Genomic DNA, 17,830 nt, shown 5'->3' on the forward strand with positions numbered 1-17,830 from the left:
AATCTCAGCAAGACAACTGCCTTACTTCAAATCCCTCTCAGACATCAAATTTCTTTGACTTCTTCTGTTACCAGCTGTAGAAAATTGCTTTTAAATAGCTTGTGTTATTAGGTCAAAACTTACAGATAATCTCAATATCTATTTTTGTGTATGTGTTCCTTGAGAAAGGGTCTCACTCTGTTGCCCTAGCTAGATTGCAGTGATGCCATCATAGCTCATTTCAACTGCAAACGTATAGTCTCAAGTGATCTTCCTGCCTATTCCACCTGAGTAGCTGGGAATACAGGCATGTGGCAGTACACCTGACTAATTTTTCAATATTTTGTAGAGGTGAAAGTCTTGCTATGTTGCTCAGGCTGTTCTCAAACCCCTGACCTCAAGAAATCCTCCTGGCTCAGCCACTTAAATTACTAGGATTACAAGCGTGGGCTGCTTTATCAGGCCAATCTCAGTATCTTTAAGTCAATTCATTTGGGACTTTTATTGCATGTGCTAAATTGCATTATGGAAGTACCTTGATTAGAGTTTGATTGAATAACCAAGGGTCTTGAATGTTGTGTGTGGGAGTAACATAGAATTCTGTCTACCATATTAGCCAATTTTTTTTTAATTGAGGTAAAATTTACCTAACAAAAAATTCAACATGTCTATCTTTCTAAAGTGTACAATGCAGTGGCATTTAGTTCATTTAGTGTTTTGCAAACATCACCCTATGTATTTCCACAAAACCAATTTACCACCCTAAAGGAAAATTCCCTATCTAGAAGTAGAGGCCTCAAGGAGGTGAAGAAGGCCCCAAGTCAGCCTTGGTGGGTCACAACAGTGCTGACATTCCAAGGAAGTGGTCGTTGATAACCTGGCAACTGAGGGCATCATGGTGGGGGGCTTGAAGAGGAAATACTCAGACTTGGAAGGGGAGGAGGAGGATGAGAAGTGGGACTGGAGTCCAGCTGGCCTTCATAGCTAACAACAAGCCCTTCTTCACATCTCCCTAGACAAAGTTCAGAACAGCCTGGGTCCCCGACCACCCAACCTCCAAAGACGTGTCCTCATCCACAACACTCTGCAACAACTCCGGGCTGCACTTCGCCTGGATCCTGCCCCTGTCCTGCCCCCTGAGCCCCTCTTCCTGGGTGAGGAAGATTTCTTCCTGTCAGCCACCATTGGCTCTATCCTCAAGGAACTAGAGACCTCCGTGGATGAGACTGAGCCTCTTCAGAACCCAGTGGCTCCTGCAGGCCTCCAGAATGAATTGCCACCCCAGCCTGATGCAGTCTTCTTAGAAGCTCTGAGCTCCCGGTACTTGGGGGACTCTGGCCTGCATGACTTCTTTCTGGACACTGATACATCTGCAGTGAAAAAGGAGCCCGCTTTGGCCCCGCTGGAGCCTCTGCACAACCTCTTCTGTGCTCCAGGGTCCTGGGAGTAGAATGAACTAGATCATATCTTGGAAATCATTCTTGGGTACTAAAATTTTGATGGGTGGGGAGGAATCCTTCTACTCATAAGCCTTGGTGGGCTGGATCCCTGGATGGAACTTTGTGATTTGGGTGGGGGTTCTACTCAGTGTCTAGGCCTCCTTTTCTCCCATTTCAGGGTTCCACAAACTGTCTTGCATGTGTGTGTCTGGTTACTCCAGCCTTCTATGAAAGTGTGTCTTCCTGAATTAATTTATCTGTTCCAAATGCCTTAACAAGACTCTATTTCTAGGAGTCTGATTTTCCACTTACATGTTTTTTTTTTTTTGCCTTTTCCTCCCGTTTCTGCTCCCCTTGTGACCACTGGGGACTCAGGGAAGCTAAAGAAAGCTAGGCCTGTCAAAGCATGACAGGGATGTGCTGTCAGGTTGCTATGGAAATCCAGGCTCTGCCTCTTACACCTTAAGGGAGCAGGAGGGGCTAGTCTCCTCCTCCCAAGCCAAACCCCACTTCCTTGGCAGGACCCCAGTCCCAGCAGCCTCCTGATTCATAACCAGGCCGGACCACGTGCAATAGGGTAGAAATCAAACTGTTCCATGCTGCATTATTTAAAAGAAAGGCAGGGTTTGTAGTGGCTTTTTTTTTTTTTTTTTTAGAGACAGAGTTTCACTTTGTCACCCTCGGTAGAGGGCTATGGCATCACAGCTCACAGCAACCTCCAACTCCTGGGCTTAGGTGATTCTCTTGCCACAGCCTCCCGAGTACCTGGGACTGCAGGCGCCCGCCACAACGCCCGGCTATTTTTTGTTGTAGTTTGTCTGGGATAGGGTTTGAACCCGCCACTCTCCGTATATGGAGCCGGCGCCCCACCCACTGAGCCACAGGCACCGCCCGGCATTTTTTTTTTCTTTTGTAATTTTTTTTTTGTATTTTTTTTTAATAAAAGAATTTTGGAAGAAAAAAAGAAAAAAGAAAATTCCATATCTATTAAGCAATCATTTCTCATTACTCCTTCCCCACAGCCCCAGCAAACCATTAACCTGTATTCTGTGTCTATGGATTTTCCTATTTTTAATATTTTATGTAAATAGAATCATGCACTATATGAATGTTTGTGTCTGATTTCTTTCATTTAACGTTTTCAAGGTTCACGCATGTTGTAGCATGTATTATCACTTCATTCCTTGTTACAGCTGAATAATATTCCATTCACAGATATACTACATTTTGCTTATCCATTCAACAGCTGATGGACATTTGAATTGTTACTACCTTCTGACTATTGTAAATATTACTGCTGTGAACATTTGTATACAAATTATTGTTTGAACACCTGTTTTCAATATTTTTTGGTATACACTTAAGAATGGTTTTGCTAGGTCACATGGTAATTCTATGATAAAGTTATTACATAGAGAAACAATTCAACTTTTTTCCACAGTAGCTGAACCATTTTATCTTTCCATCAGCAATGTCAGAGGGTTTTATTTACTCCACATCTTGTCAACACATTTTTTTTTTTAAATGACAGTATCTTAGTAGTGTGGAGTGGTATCTCATCATGGATTTGATTTTCACTTGTCTGATGATTAATGCTGTTAATTATCTTTTCATTTGCTTGTTGGAAACGTGTTATCTTCTTTGAAAGAAATCTGTTCAATTTATTTGCCTATTATTTATATAAATTGGGATGTCTTTTTGCTGTAGAGTTGTAAGAGGTCTCTATGCATTTTAGATATTAGACCTTTATCATATATATGACTTTCAAATATTTTCTCCTTCTTAATTGTGTCCTTTGATGTATATGTTTTAAATTTTGACACAGTACAATTTATCTGTTTTTAATTTTGTTGTTTGTGATTTTGATATCCTCTAAGAAATGATTGCCACATCCAATGTCATGAAAATTTACCCTCTTACATTTATGTCTTTGATCCATTGTGAGTAAATGTTATTATGTTATAAGGGCAAACCTTTATTGATTTATATGTGTGTATATCTAGTTGTTTCAACATTATTTATTGGAGAATTTTTTATTTTTTCTCCATTGAATGCTCTTGCACTTCCAAAAATTCATGTAGGCATGGATGTATTGGTTTATTTCTGGACTAAAAATTGTATTCCAATGATCTATATATCTATCCTATGTCAACACCTCACTGTTTTGATAACTCTGGCTTTGTGGTAAGTTTTAAAATATAGAAATTTGAGTCTTCCAACTAAGTTTTCTCTTTTTAAAGATTGTTTTGGCTATTTTTGGTTTCTTACAATTCCGTATAAATTTTAGGATCAGTTCTTCCATTTGCATAAAAAGCCATTGGGATTCTGATAGAGATTTCATTGCATCTTTAATTTCCTTCAGCTATGTTGCCATATTAACAGTATTTACATCTTCCAGTCAAAGATATCTTATGTTCATTGTCTAGAAGATGTAATATTGTTAAGATGGAAACATCCTCAAAGCAATCTAAAGACTAAGTGGAAAAATAACATATGGTCTCATTTATATTTCAATCTTAAAAAAGCTGAATATATAGGAACCAAATAAAAGAATGATTACAAGGGCAAGGTGGGAGAGAATGGGGAAATGTACTTCGAAGGGTACAGATTTTCAATTCTGTGGGATAAATATATCTAGAGATTTAACATAAAACATGCTGACTATACTCAATAATATTGTATCATGTTCTGGAAATTTACTAAGATGGTATATTTCATGTGCTCTTACCACAAAAAGGTAACTGTATGAGGTGATGGATATGTCAATTTGCTTAACTGTAGTAATCATTTCATTATGTATATGTTTGTCAAAATACATGTTGTACACCTTAAATATATATATATATATATATAAAAGACTCAATGGAATCTCTATCAGAATCTCAATGGCCATTTTTATGGGATTGGAGAAGCTTATCCTAAAATTTATATGGAATAGCAAGTAGCCTCAAATAGCCAAATGACATACAACAAGAAATAAAATCTGAGTATTTTATTCATTTGGATGCTATTGTCAATGAAATTTTCTCAATTTACATTCTGGATTGTACACTGCTACTGTACAGTACCACAACTGATTTTTAAGTGTTATTCCTGCAAGCTAAAACTTTGCTGAGCGAAAAGAAAAATATTTCCTAGCATGTGAAATTTTTTTTAAATTAGTATCAGTGTTTATGAATACATTTTTATTGGAACTGAGCCAAGCCATGTCTGTGGATGCTTTTGTTCTACAGTATCAAAGTTGAATAATTCCAACAGAGACCAAATGGTCTGCAAAGCTTCAAAAACAGTTGTCCTTTGATATCCCTAGGGAACTGGTTCCAGGACCTTCCTTAGGTGCCAAAATCCATGGACATTCAAGTCCTGATATGAAATGGCATAGTGTTTGCATATTAACCTATACAAATTCTCCTGTATGCTTTAAATTATCTCCAGATTATTCATATTATCTAATACAATGTAAATGCTGGATAAATAGTTGTTATACTGTGTTGTTTAGAAAATAATGACAAGAAAAAAACTATACATATTCAGTTCAGATGCTATTTTTTCCAAATATTTTTATCTGTTGGTTGATCCATGGATGCACAACCCATGGATACAGGCCAGCTTTGTTCATGATCTTGCCCTTTCCAGGAAAAGTTTGTTGAGCTCCGGATTAGAGCAAGTGCATAGTAAATCTGGTAAATGGCTGGAGGTCACTTTGGCTAAGTCCTATTTCTAAGGAAAAAGATCACTGTGGTTCCTTCAGTAGACTCTTCCTCAGTATTTCCTTTATTCAAGGTGCTCTGAGACAGGTGTGGGACTATCACTCACCATCATGATCACTTAAGTCACCAGATCTAGGGTTTCATTTTTTATTTGTTAATATTTCGTTTACACACACACACACACATATATTTGTACCTACATACAAATACATATATACATATATATTCTATTCAGTTTTTAAATTATCAAAATGTGACCTTAGAGGATGTTCAAGTGTTTCAAGACCCAAGGGATTATTTGATTAAATAGTCACATTCAAAGATTATAGCAGGTCAAACCATTACTACTACCCTTCCAGCCTTGCTGCCTATCAAGGTAAACAGCACTGACCTTGGCACAGGAGGTTAGGTGCTTCTACTTGGCCTCAGGCTCCAAGATTCCAACATCTCCATTGAAATGAGGGTGACCATGTCAAACAGCAGAATCTCACTTCTCATCTGGGACCTGCAGAAGTCAGGCACTTCAGAACACTTCAAAGATGGCAATGCCTTCCTAACCAATATGTTCTTCAAAGTTGTGGGAAAGGAGTGTCTTTGGAGCCCCCATCAGCAGATGCTTGGTTCATCATTGAGCTGACTTCAAAGGCACTTCATTTTAAGGGATCACAGCTAACAACTTCTGAAACTGTTTCACCACTGTGTAACTAAGTTCAGTGTCAAGTGCTGTTTTAATCAAGGTCCCAACTTACCTATGGCAGAATTCACTCTAGCTATTTTATTAAAATAAGATATCTTTATCAAAATAGATAACATGGCTTACAAAATCTCTGTGAAGGATAGAAAAACAAGCTTGAATGCTTCACAGTAAAGGGAAATCCACTCACGCTGTGAGACTGTTATAGCTGAAATAACACTTTGGCCTGCCAATTAATTAACATTCAGGACAGAGACTGAATTCTAGAAACACTGCAATGGCTGTCTCAAAGAAACTGGATACCTCTCCTATCATAGGATACCCCGAATGTGGCTCCCACATTATTCAGTTTCATCTCCAAATCTCATGTTGACACATGTGTTTGATATGACAGAAATTCCACTTGAGATCCTCTTGTAAATATGTGTGTATGTGTGTAAGTGTGCACTCATGTGCATGTGTTTGTCCTTTCATGTTTTTAACATTCTAGTCTCCATAGTACAGGAAAGCATATAAGAGCGTTTTGAGTGTTGGAATGGTTGGCTAGTGAGCCCATTCATTGTATACTTGTATTTCACAAAATATAGGTTTGCCTATTGTAAATGGTAATGGTATATTTGCAATGAAGGTGATTCTTTTCTATTTGTTACAATTATTTTGTGTCTATTAGTACTACATTCAATAAATTTATTAATCTCTATTATTAATTTTAATTTTCTGTAGCTGGTCTTAAATTTTAATGAAGGTAATCATATCATAGTGACAGCTTTATTTTTCACTTTTATACATTTTTAATGTACACATGTATGTATTTTGGATTACTGCATTGCCTAGGGACTCAGTACAATGTTGAACAGAAGTGGTCATCCAAGTCATCTTTGTCTCTTTTCTGAGTTAAAGGGATTATTTCTAATATTTCTCTATTAAAAGTTTTGTTTGATATAGTTTATTTTGTTTACACTCACTGTCAGTTTAAATAAATATCTATTTCTGATATGCTAAGAATTATTTTTGTTGTTGTTTAATCCTGATTGATTTTTAAATTTATTGCATATCTTTTTATTATATGTTTTGTTACAATTGTTCTTGCCTACTTTCTTATTTATTACATTAATGTGTTAAATAATTTTTTCATATTGTATAGCTTGTTTTAGCTACTATTTTGGATGTAGTTTGCTATTGACAGATTTATATTTTTTGCATTTATGTAATTATTTGAGATTGGCTGATAATTCTGCATTTACATGTATTTCCTGTCAGGAATATTTTCATGATATTAAAATTTTCTATTTCTGCAGTCTGGAAAGTAATATTCCCCCCTGGGATTTATCTTCCTAATCTGAATTTTCAAAATATCATCATATTTTAAAATATGAACTTTAATAATATTATCTTATTTTTAATTGTTTTTATTAAATAATAACTTTGTACATTGATGCATTTATGGGGTTCACGGTACTGCTTCAATATACAATGTGAAATGCTTGCATTGAACTAAGTAGCACATCCATCACAATTATACTCATTTCTTAATAGTTTTGCAATGTACCATTGCATCATGCACATTAGGTGAGGTCCCCCCAAATACCCTCCCTCCTCCCATATCTCCCCTTCCATCCCTTCTCTGTCCTCTTCCCTTCTACTTTCTGGACTATAGTTATGTTTTACCATTCGTATGACTGTGTAGGTGGTTATATATTGATTTCATAGTAGTATTGAGTAAATTGCATACTTTTTTTTTCCATTCTTGAGATACTTTAATAAGAAGAATATGTTCCAGTTCCATCTAGGTAAACATAAAAGATGTGAAGTCTCCTTCTTTTTATGGCTGCATAGTATTCCATAGTGTACCTGTACCACAATTTTTTAATCCATTCATGGGTTGCTGGGCACTTGGGCTGTTTCCATGTCTTGACTATTATTAATTGGGCTGCAATAAACATTCTGGTGCAAATGTCTTTGTTGTAAAATAATTTTTGATCATCTGGGTATATACCTAGGAGAGGAATTACAGGATTGAATGGTAGGTCCACTTTTAGTTTCTTAAGTGTTCTCCAAACTTCTTTCCAAAAAAGTCGTGTTAGCTTGCATTCCCACCAGCAGTGTAGAAGCATTCCCTTCTCTCCACATCCTCGCCTACATCTGTAGTTTGGAATTTTGTGATGTGGGCTAATCTTACTGAGTTAGATGATATCTCAAAGTAATTTTGATTTGCATTTCTCTGATGATTAAGAATGATGAGCATTTTTTCATGTGTTTGTAGGTCATGCACCTGTCTTCATCAGAGAAGTTTCTGTTCAAGTCTCTTGCCCACATAGAAATAGGGTTATTTATTCTTTTCTTATTGATTAGTTTGAATTCTCTGTAGATTCTAGTTATCAGACTATTGTCAGAAGCATAAACTGCAAAAATATTCTCCCATTCTGAAGGTTGTCTGTTTGCTTTACTTACTTTGCTCTTGGCTGTGCAAAAGCTTTTTAGTTTGATAAGATCCCAGTAACATATTTTTGGTGTTGCTTCAATTGCCCGGGGGAGGGGATCTCCTCATAAAATATTCTCCTTGGCTGATTTCTTTGAGTGTTTTCCCTGCACTCTCTTCTATTATTTTTATAGTTTCATGTCTTAAGTTTAAATCTTTTATCCAGTGAGAATCAATTTTTGTTAATGGTGAAAGGTGGGGGTCCAGTTTCAGTCTTCTATAGGTAGCCATCCAATTCACCCAGCACCATTTGTTAAATAGGGAGTCTTTCTCCCACTGAATATTTTTGATGGGTTTGTCGAAGATCAAATGGCAATAAGTAGTTGGGTTCATTTCCTGGTTCTCTATTCTGTTCCATAAATCTACTGCTATGTTTTGTGCCAGTACCATGCTGTTTTAATCACTATAGATTTATAGTATAGTCTGAAGTCTGGTAATGTGATACCTCTGGATTTGTTCTTATTTCTGAGTAATGTATTTGCTATTCGAGGTTTTTTCTGATTCCATATAAAACGAAGTACTATTTTTTCAAGTTCTTTAAAGTATGACAATGGTGCATTAAATCTGTACATTGCTTTGGGTAGTATGGACATTTTAACAATGTTAATTTTTCCCAGCCATGAGCATGGCATGTTTTTCCATTTGTTAACATCTCCAGCTATTTCTTTTATCAGAGTTTCATAGTTCTCCTTATATAGGTCTTTCATGTCCTTTGTTAGGTAAATTCCAAAATATTTCATCTTCTTTGGCACTATTGTAAAAGAAATAGAGTCCTTGATTTTTTTTAGCTTAATTATTGTTGGCATATATAAAAGCTACTGATATTTAAGCATTGATTTTGTATCCTGAGATGCTACTGTATTCCTTGATCACTTCTAAGAGTTTTGAAGTTGAGTCCCTGGGATTTTCCAGGTATAAGATCACGTCATTAGCAAAGAGTGAGAGTTTGATCTCCTCTGACCCTATTTGGATACCCTTGATCACCTTCTCTTGCCTGATTGCGATGGCTAAGACTTCCATTACTATGTTGAATAGCAGTGGAGACAGTGGGCATCCTTGCCTCATTCCTGATCTGAGTGGAAATGTTTTCAATTTTACACCATTCAATATGATATTGGCTATGGGTTTGCTATAGATGGCTTCTATTAGTTTAAGAAATGTCCCTTCTATGCCTATTTTCTTAAGAATTCTGATGATGAAAGGACACTGGATATTATTAAAGGCTTTCTCTGCATCAATTGAGAGAACCATATGGTATTTGATTTTTTATTTTATTGATGTGATGTATTATATTTATAGATTTGCGTATGTTGAACCAACTCTGTAACCCTGGAATAAAACCAACTTGATCATGATGTATAATTATTTGATGTGTCATTGAATTCTATTTGCTAAGATCTTATTGAATATTTTTGCATCAATATTTGTTAATGATATAGGTCTATAATTTTCTTTCTTTGTTCAATCTTTTCCTGGTTTGGGGATCAGGGTGATATTTGCTTCATAGAATGTGCTGTGAAGTATTCCTTCTTTTTCTATGCTTGGGAAAACGTTGTATAATATAGAATCTAGTTCCTCTTGAAAGGTTTGATAGAATTCAGATGCGAAGCCATCTGCTCCTGCACTTTTCTTTTTGGGGAGATTTCATATTGTTGATGCTATTTCAGTGTTTGATATAGGTCTATTCAAGGTTTCTAATTCTTTAATTTTTATTTTTATTTTTATTTTTACATATACATGTGTTAATTAGGTTTCCATTCTTTTGCCTTCACAAAATTAAAAATACTTAAAATTTAATAACAACAACAATGTTTAAATAAGGATTAGAAACAAAAACCTTGTAAAGAACAAATGAACATAAATACATTCAGAAAAGGAATCAGACAATTGCTTCATTGAAATATTAAGCAATAATAATAATAATGATAATAATGCAAAGAAAGTAACATTCACATTGTCAGATGAGAATATGTCTATTATAGAATTCTATGACTCTGGGATTCAGTATGGAGTCATTGGTTAACTTCTTATTATTTTTTTTAAGTATCAAAAAATAGACAACTACTACTTATAAATAAAAGTAAAAGATAATTTCAAAAAGCAAATCATGGCAAATCTTGTAGACAATAGAAAAAGAAGAAATAAATCAAAATCATTCTACTTGATCTGGGTACAACTGATATTAAAATTGGAGAAAATATTATAATGGAGAAATTACAAACATATGTCACTTATAAATGAGGATACAATATCATAAACAACATATTAACATGTCGAGTTAAAAATTAATGTTTAAGTAGTATATTTGGTCAAAATTAAAACCAATTTATGTAAAAATTAGTCACCATTTTCTTTTCTTTTCTTGTTCTTTTTTTTTCTTCTTTTCCTCTCCCTCAGTCCTTCCCTCCTTCTCTGTCTGCCCTCCCCTTCCCCCGTGCACACCACGTCATTAATTGTCATTAATTGTCTTCAAATCAGAATCGAGTACATAGGATTCATACTTCTCCAATCCTGTGATGCTTCACTAAGAATAATGTGTTCCACCTCCATCCAGGCTAGTACAAATGCTGAAAAATCTCTATGTTTTATGACCAAGTAATATTCCATTGTATATACCACAGCTTACCCATCCATTCCTGGGTTGAAGAACATTTAGGTTCTTTCCACATTTTGGCAGTTGTAAATTGGGCTGCAATAAACAGCCTAGCACAGGTGTCTTTATAATAAAAAGTTTTTGTTTTTGTTTTTTCCTTCTGGATAGATGCCCAGTAATGGGATTGCAGGATCAAACAGGAGGTCTAGGTTGAGTTCTTTGAGGTTTCTCCATACTTCCTTCCAAAAAGGTTGTATTAGTTTGCAGTCCAACTAGCAGTGTAAAAGTGTTCCTTTCTCTCCACATCCGCGCCAGCATCTGCAGTTTTGATATTTGTGATATAGGCCATTCTCACTGGGGTTAGGTGATATCTCAGGGTGGTTTTAATCTGCATTTCTCTAATAATTAGGGATGATGAGCATTTTTTTCATATAATTGCTGGCCATTTGTCAGTCATCTTTGGAGAAGATTCTATTCATCTATCTTCCCTACTGATGTATGGGATTGTTGGTTTTTTTCTTGTGAATTAATTGAAATTCTATATAGATCCTGGTTATTAAGTGTTTGTCTGATTCAAAATTTGCAAATATCCTTTCCCATTGGGTAGGTGGTCTATTTGCTTTGATTGTTGTCTCCTTGGCTGTACAAAAACTTTTCAATTTAATTAAATCCCATTTGTTTACTTTTGCTGTTGTTCATATTGCCATGGCAGTCTTCTTCATGAAGTCTTTCCCCAGGCCGATATCTTCCAGTGTTTTTCCTATTCTTTCTTTGAGGATTTTTATTGTTTCATGCCTTAAATTTAAGTCCTTTATCCATCTTGAATCAATTTTTGTGAGTGGAGAAAGGTACAGGTCCAGTTTCAGTCTTTTACATGTGGTTATCCAATTCTCCCAGCACCATTTATTGAATAAGGAGTCTTTCCCCCAGTGGACACTCTTATCTGGTTTATCGAAGATTAGGTGGCTGTAAGTGGTTGATTTCATTTCCTGGTTTTCTATTTGATTTCAAATGTCTATGTCTCTATTTTTGTGCCAATACCATGCTGTCTTGACCACTATGGCCTTGTAATACAACCTAACATCAGGTATGGTGATACCCCTAGCTTTGTTTTTATTACTAAGAACTGCCTTAGCAATACGGTTTTTTTTCTGTTTCCATACAAAATGCAGAATCATTTTTTGCAAGTTTTGAAAATAGGATGTTGATATTTTAATAGGGATGTCATTGAATTGGTAAATTGCTCTGGGAAGTATAGACATTTTAAGAATGTTGATTCTTGCGCGGTGCCTGTGGCTCAGTCGGTAGGGCGCCAGCCCCATATACCGAGGGTGGTGGGTTCAGGCCCGGCCCCAGCCAAACTGCAACCAAAGGGTAGCCGGGCGTTGTGGCAGGCGCCTGTAGTCCCAGCTACTCGGGAGGCTAAGGCAGGAGAGTCGCTTGAGCCCGAGAGTTGGAGGTTGCTGTGAGCTCTGTGAGGCCACGGCACTCTACCAAGGGCCATAAAGTGAGACTCTGTCTCTACAAAAAAAAAAAAGTAATAAGAATGTTGATTCTTCCCAGCCATGATCATGGTATGTTCTTCCATTTGTTAAGGTCCTCTGCTATTTCCTTTCTTAAGGTTATATAATTTTCTTTATAGAGGTCCTTCACCTCTTTTGTTAGGTATATGCCTAAGTATTTCATTTTCTTTGGGGCTATGGTAAATGGAGTTGTGTCTTTAATTAACATCTCATCTTAGCTGTTGTTGGCATATACAAAAGCAACTGACTTATGGACATTGATTTTATATCCTGAAACATTACTGTATTTTTTAATGACTTCCAATAGTCTTGTGGTTGAGTCTTTAGGATTCTCTAAGTATAAGATCATATCATTAGCAAAGAGGGAGAGTTTTTACCTCCTCTGCTCCGATTTGGATGCCATTTATTTTCTTGTCTTGTCTAATTGTATTGGCTAGAACTTCCAGCACTATGTTGAATAGTAATGGTGACAGAGGACAACCTTGTCTGGTTCCAGTTCTTAGAGGAAAAACTTTCAGTTTGACTCCATTCAGTAAAATATTATCTGTGGGTTTGTCATAAATAGCTTCGATCAGTTTCAGAAATGTGCCACCTATGCCTATACTCCTCAGTGTTCTAATTAGAAACGGATGCTGGATTTTGTCGAATGCTTTTTCTGCATCTATTGAGAGGATCATATAGTTTTTAGTTTTACTTCTGTTTATACGTGAATGTTTATAGACTTGCGTATTTTAAACCAGCCTTGCATCCCTGGGATGAAACCTACTTTATCATGATGTATGACTTTTTTTTTTTTATTAAATCATAGCTGTGTACATCAATATGATCATGTATGACTTTTTGATGATAAGCTGTGATCTGTTGGCTAAGATTTTGTTGAGAATTTTTGCATCTATATTCACTAGTGAAATTGGTCTGAAATTCTCCTTTTTAGTTGGGTCTTTTCCTGGTTTTGGTATTAGAGTGATGTTTGCTTCATTGAATGTGTTGGGGAAGATTACTTGCTTCTCATTTTTTTGGAATAATTTCTGCATTATAGAAATAAGTTTTTCTTTGAAGTTTTGATAAAATTCTGGTGTGAAGCCATCCGGACCAGGGCATTTTTTTGTTGGAAGATTTTTTCTTGTTTCTTTATCTCAGTGCTTGAAATTGGTCTGTTCAGGAGATCTATTTCATCTGGGGTAAGTCTAGGGGAGGGTGTAATTCCAAATATTGATCCATTTCCTTCACGTTGTTAAATTTCTGGGCATAAAGTTTCTGGTAGTATTCATAGATAATCTCTTGTATCTCTGGCATCAGTTGTTATTTCCCCTTTGTCATTTCTGATTCAGGTTGCTAGAGATTTTACTTTTCCATTTCTAGTTAGTCTGGCCAAAGTTTTATCTATTTTGTTTATTTTTTCAAAAAACCAACTTCTTGTTTCATTAATTTTCTGAATGATTCTTTTGTTTTCAATTTCATTAATCTCTGATTTAATTTTGGAAATTTCTTTTCTTCTGCTGGATTTAGGCTAAGATTTTTCTTCTTTTTCCAATTTCATAAGATGGCTTGTGAGTTTGTTGATGTGTTCTCTTTCTGTTTTTTGAATGTAGGCTTCTAAAGAGATAAATTTTCCTCTCAGGACTGCTTTTGCTGTATCCCATAGGTATTGATAACTTGTGTCTTCATTGTTGTTATACTCAAGGAAGTGAATTATTTCCTTTTTTATTTCTTCCCACACCCAACTGTCATTCAGCATAAGGTTGTTTAAATTCCATGCCCTTGTGTGAGGTTGAGCATTTTTGTTGGAGTTGAGTTCCTCTTTTGTGCCTTGTGGTCTGAGAAGATGCAAGGTAGAATTTCAATTCTTTTGATTCTGTTGAGGTTTATTTTGTGTCCTAGGATATGATCAATTTTGGGGAATGTTCCATGGGATGATGAGAAGAATGTATATTCTTTATCTTTTGGGTGGAGTGTTATATATACGTCTATAAAGCACAGTTGTTCTAGGGTCTCATTTAAATCTCTAACATCTTTGTTTAATTTCTGTTTAGAGGATCTGTCCAGCTCTAAGAGAGGGGTATTAAAGTCCCCTGTTACTATGGTGTTATAGGATATCATATTGCTCAAACTAAGCAAAGTCTGTTTCAAAAATCTGGAAGCATTTAAATGGGATGCATAAATATTTAGAATTGAATGTCTTCTTGTTGTATTTTTCCCTTGACTAATATGAAGTGACCATCATGACCTTTTTTGACTTTAGTTGCTTTAAATCCACATGTATCTCAAAATAAGATTGCAACCTCTTTTCTTCTGAATTCTGTTTGCCTAAAAAATTGACTTCCAACCTTTAACTCTGAGTTTTAATTTGTCTTTTGATGTGAGGTGTGTTTCCTGCAGACAGCAAATAGATGGATTCTGTTTTTTAATTCAATCAGCCAATCTATGCCTCTTCAGTGGGGAATTCAAGCCAATTTACGTTTATTGAGATAACTGATAACTGTGGTAGTGTTCTATTCATCTTATTTTGTGAAAGTCCATTGCTTAATGTTGTTTTTTTGCATCATTGTCGAAACTACGTTCTGTCCTTTAATTTCTGGGTGTTTACTTTGCTGAAGGTTCATTGTGATGGTCAGTGTGTAAAACAGCTTGAAATATTTCCTGTAAGGCTGGTCTTGTTGTGGCAAATTTCCTCAGTGTTTGCATATCAATAAAAGATTTTATTTCTCTGTCAATTTTAAAGCTTAGCTTAGCAGGATATAAAATTCTGGGCTGGAAGTTGTTCTGTTTAAGTAGATTAAAGACAGATGACCATTGTCTTCTAGCCTGAAAAGTTTCATTAGAGAAGTCTGCAGTGACCCTTATGGGTTTGCCCCTGTAGGTCAGTTGGCACTTATTCCTGGCAGCTTGCAAAATCTTTACTTTTGTCTTGAATTTAGATAGATTCATCACAATGTGCCTTGGAGAAGCTCTAATCTTTGAATTGAGGTGATCAGGGAACCGATATCCCTTTGAAAGGAGTATGTCAGAATCTTTAGTGATATTAGGGAAATTTTCATTTATAATATTCTCTAGAATGGCTTCCATTCCTCTGGGGCATTCTTCTTCCCCTTCTGGGATACCTATAACTCGTATTTTTGAATGTTTCATAGTCTCATAATTCTGTCAGTGAATGCTCTGCTTTCTTTCTCTTCTTTTCTGCCTCTTTAACTATCTGAGTTATCTCAAGAGCCGTATCCTCTACCTCTGAGATTCTTTCTTCTGCATGATCTAATCTATTGTTGATACTTTCTATTGCATCTTTAAGTTCCCTAATATACTGTTTCAGTTCCTTCAGCTCTGCTATATTTTTTTTATACTCTTTGTATCTTTCATCTCTTATTTGATTCTGTTTTTGGATTTCCACATGGTTATTTTCTACTTTATCAGCAATTTCCTTCATTTTTTTTCATCATCTGTATTTTAAATTCCCCTTCTGTCATTTCTAGCATTTCTTTATAGGAGGAGTCCTTTGCTATAACTACCTCACAATCCCTAGAAGGGGTTACTCTGAACTGGTATTTCATGTTACCAGGATTTTTCTGCTGATTCTTTTTCATGAGTGCTTTTTTGTATCTGTTTCCTTACCCTAATTATTCTTTCATTTCTTCTTGCTCTTTAAAGTTTTAATGAGTTATTTTGGTAGGGGACCAGAAGGATGAGAAAATTGAAGAGCAAGAAGGGAAAAAAGATTTAAAAAAGAAAGAAAAAAGAGAAAGAAGAGGGGGTGACTAAAAGGAAATATTGACAAAAAAAAGGAAAGGCACTGAAAGAAAGAAACAGGAGTAATATAGGTGTATAGTAGGGTACTATGACCCAACCTTAAAGACCCCCAACCTCTGGGGGTGCTGGGTTGGTTGATTCCCTTGAGGTCAACAGCTCTTTGCCAGCCAGATCAAACATAGTACCCCACCTCCCCCAGGTAGAGAGGAAAGCCAAATATACTATAAATCAAACCAAAACAAACAAGCAAGAACCCTTATGGGGTAACATTGGAGGAAAACAACAACAACAACAAATAGGGACAGAAACACTGGCAAAAATGAAATTCAATTTGTTAAAGAAGGCAAAGATGAAAAATAGTATTTAAACTAGGATAGTGAAAAAGAAAAAAAGAAAAAAAACAAGAAAAATACCAGGAATAAATGTTGAAATTAAGAAAAAAAAATGAACAAACAAAAAAAGCAAAACCCAACCCCCCAAAAAAACTCCAAAACTGATGAACCAAATAGTATATATATATATATATCTTGCTGAATATTGTTCGGCAGCAGGTGATCTTCTGAGGTATAAGATGTTAATCACAATGTTAATACAGCTGTACGAGATGGAGGCTGGAAGCCTCTACTGATCTCTCAGACCCCGCAGGCTTGGGAGCCCCAAAACATCCTCAGTCCCACTTGAAATACACTCCAAACTATGAACCATGGCTAAGCAGAAGCTTTCCAAGGAAAGCACTTATCCCTGGGATCTCTCTCAGTGTGGCTGACTGCTTATCCAGTGCACCAAGTCCAGAGTCCCACTATGCACCTGAGAGCCAGGGCTGTTAATCTGCCACACTTGGAACTCCACACTTCCCCAGTGTCTAAGTGCCCTCCTTTGGGCAGCTCAGTCACTAGATTGCCTGCTCAAGGTCTCCTGGCTGATCTCTGTACTACAACACCCAGGGGAAGCTCTCCCACAGCAGCTGTGCAGGCAGCCCACAGCTGAATGATATTAGCTCCTTTCTGGCTCAGCGACTCAGAACAGGGACCCCAGAACGTCTAAAGTTGTCTGCACACACCGGTCCAAGATTTCCCAAGGCAGTTCAATTGAGTGCCCAAGTCCAAGAAAACCAAAACAGCCCACAGGTAAGGCTTTTCCTGCTTGCAGTCTTGCTGTTGCTAATGGGTACAGCTGCAGGCAGCCTCTGATCAAACAAATGCACCTACCACTTGCCAGACTTTCCACCACTTCTGTCCTCCTCGTGGGGTCCAGAAGTCTCTCACCAGCTTCCTGTGTCCCCAAAGGAAAGCCTCTGGGCAAAACCCACCGGCCAGAGATGCCTGGGGTCTTCTCTCCAGACTCTCACTGCGCCCGGTTGCACAGAAGCTGTTACTCAGCCACCATCACTTTTTCTCTCCAAGGTTTCTAATTCTTTCTGGTTGAGTCTAGGAAGGTGGTGTGCTTCCAGGTATAGTCCATTTCCTTCAGATTTTCATATTTCTGGGAATAGAAATTTTTGTAGTTATCATTGAGTATTTTTTGAATTTCTAAAATGTCTATTGTTATTTCTCCTTTATTGTTTCTAATAGACGATATTAGAAATTTTACTTTTCTGTTTCTGGTTAGGTTGGCCAAAGGTTTATCAATTTTGTTAATCTTTTCAAAACACCAACTTTTTGTTTCATTGCTC

At 36.4% G+C, this 17,830-nt stretch overlaps 1 pseudogene; it reads left to right on the plus strand.

Annotated features, from left to right (window-relative positions):
• Positions 1 to 874: 874 nt before the first annotated feature.
• Positions 875 to 1,471, plus strand: LOC128576945 (SERTA domain-containing protein 3-like; annotated as a pseudogene).
• The last annotated feature ends 16,359 nt before the right edge of the window (positions 1,472 to 17,830 follow it).

The sequence above is a fragment of the Nycticebus coucang genome, chromosome X (assembly GCF_027406575.1).
Source record: "Nycticebus coucang isolate mNycCou1 chromosome X, mNycCou1.pri, whole genome shotgun sequence".
NCBI classification, from domain to species: Eukaryota; Metazoa; Chordata; class Mammalia; order Primates; family Lorisidae; genus Nycticebus; species Nycticebus coucang.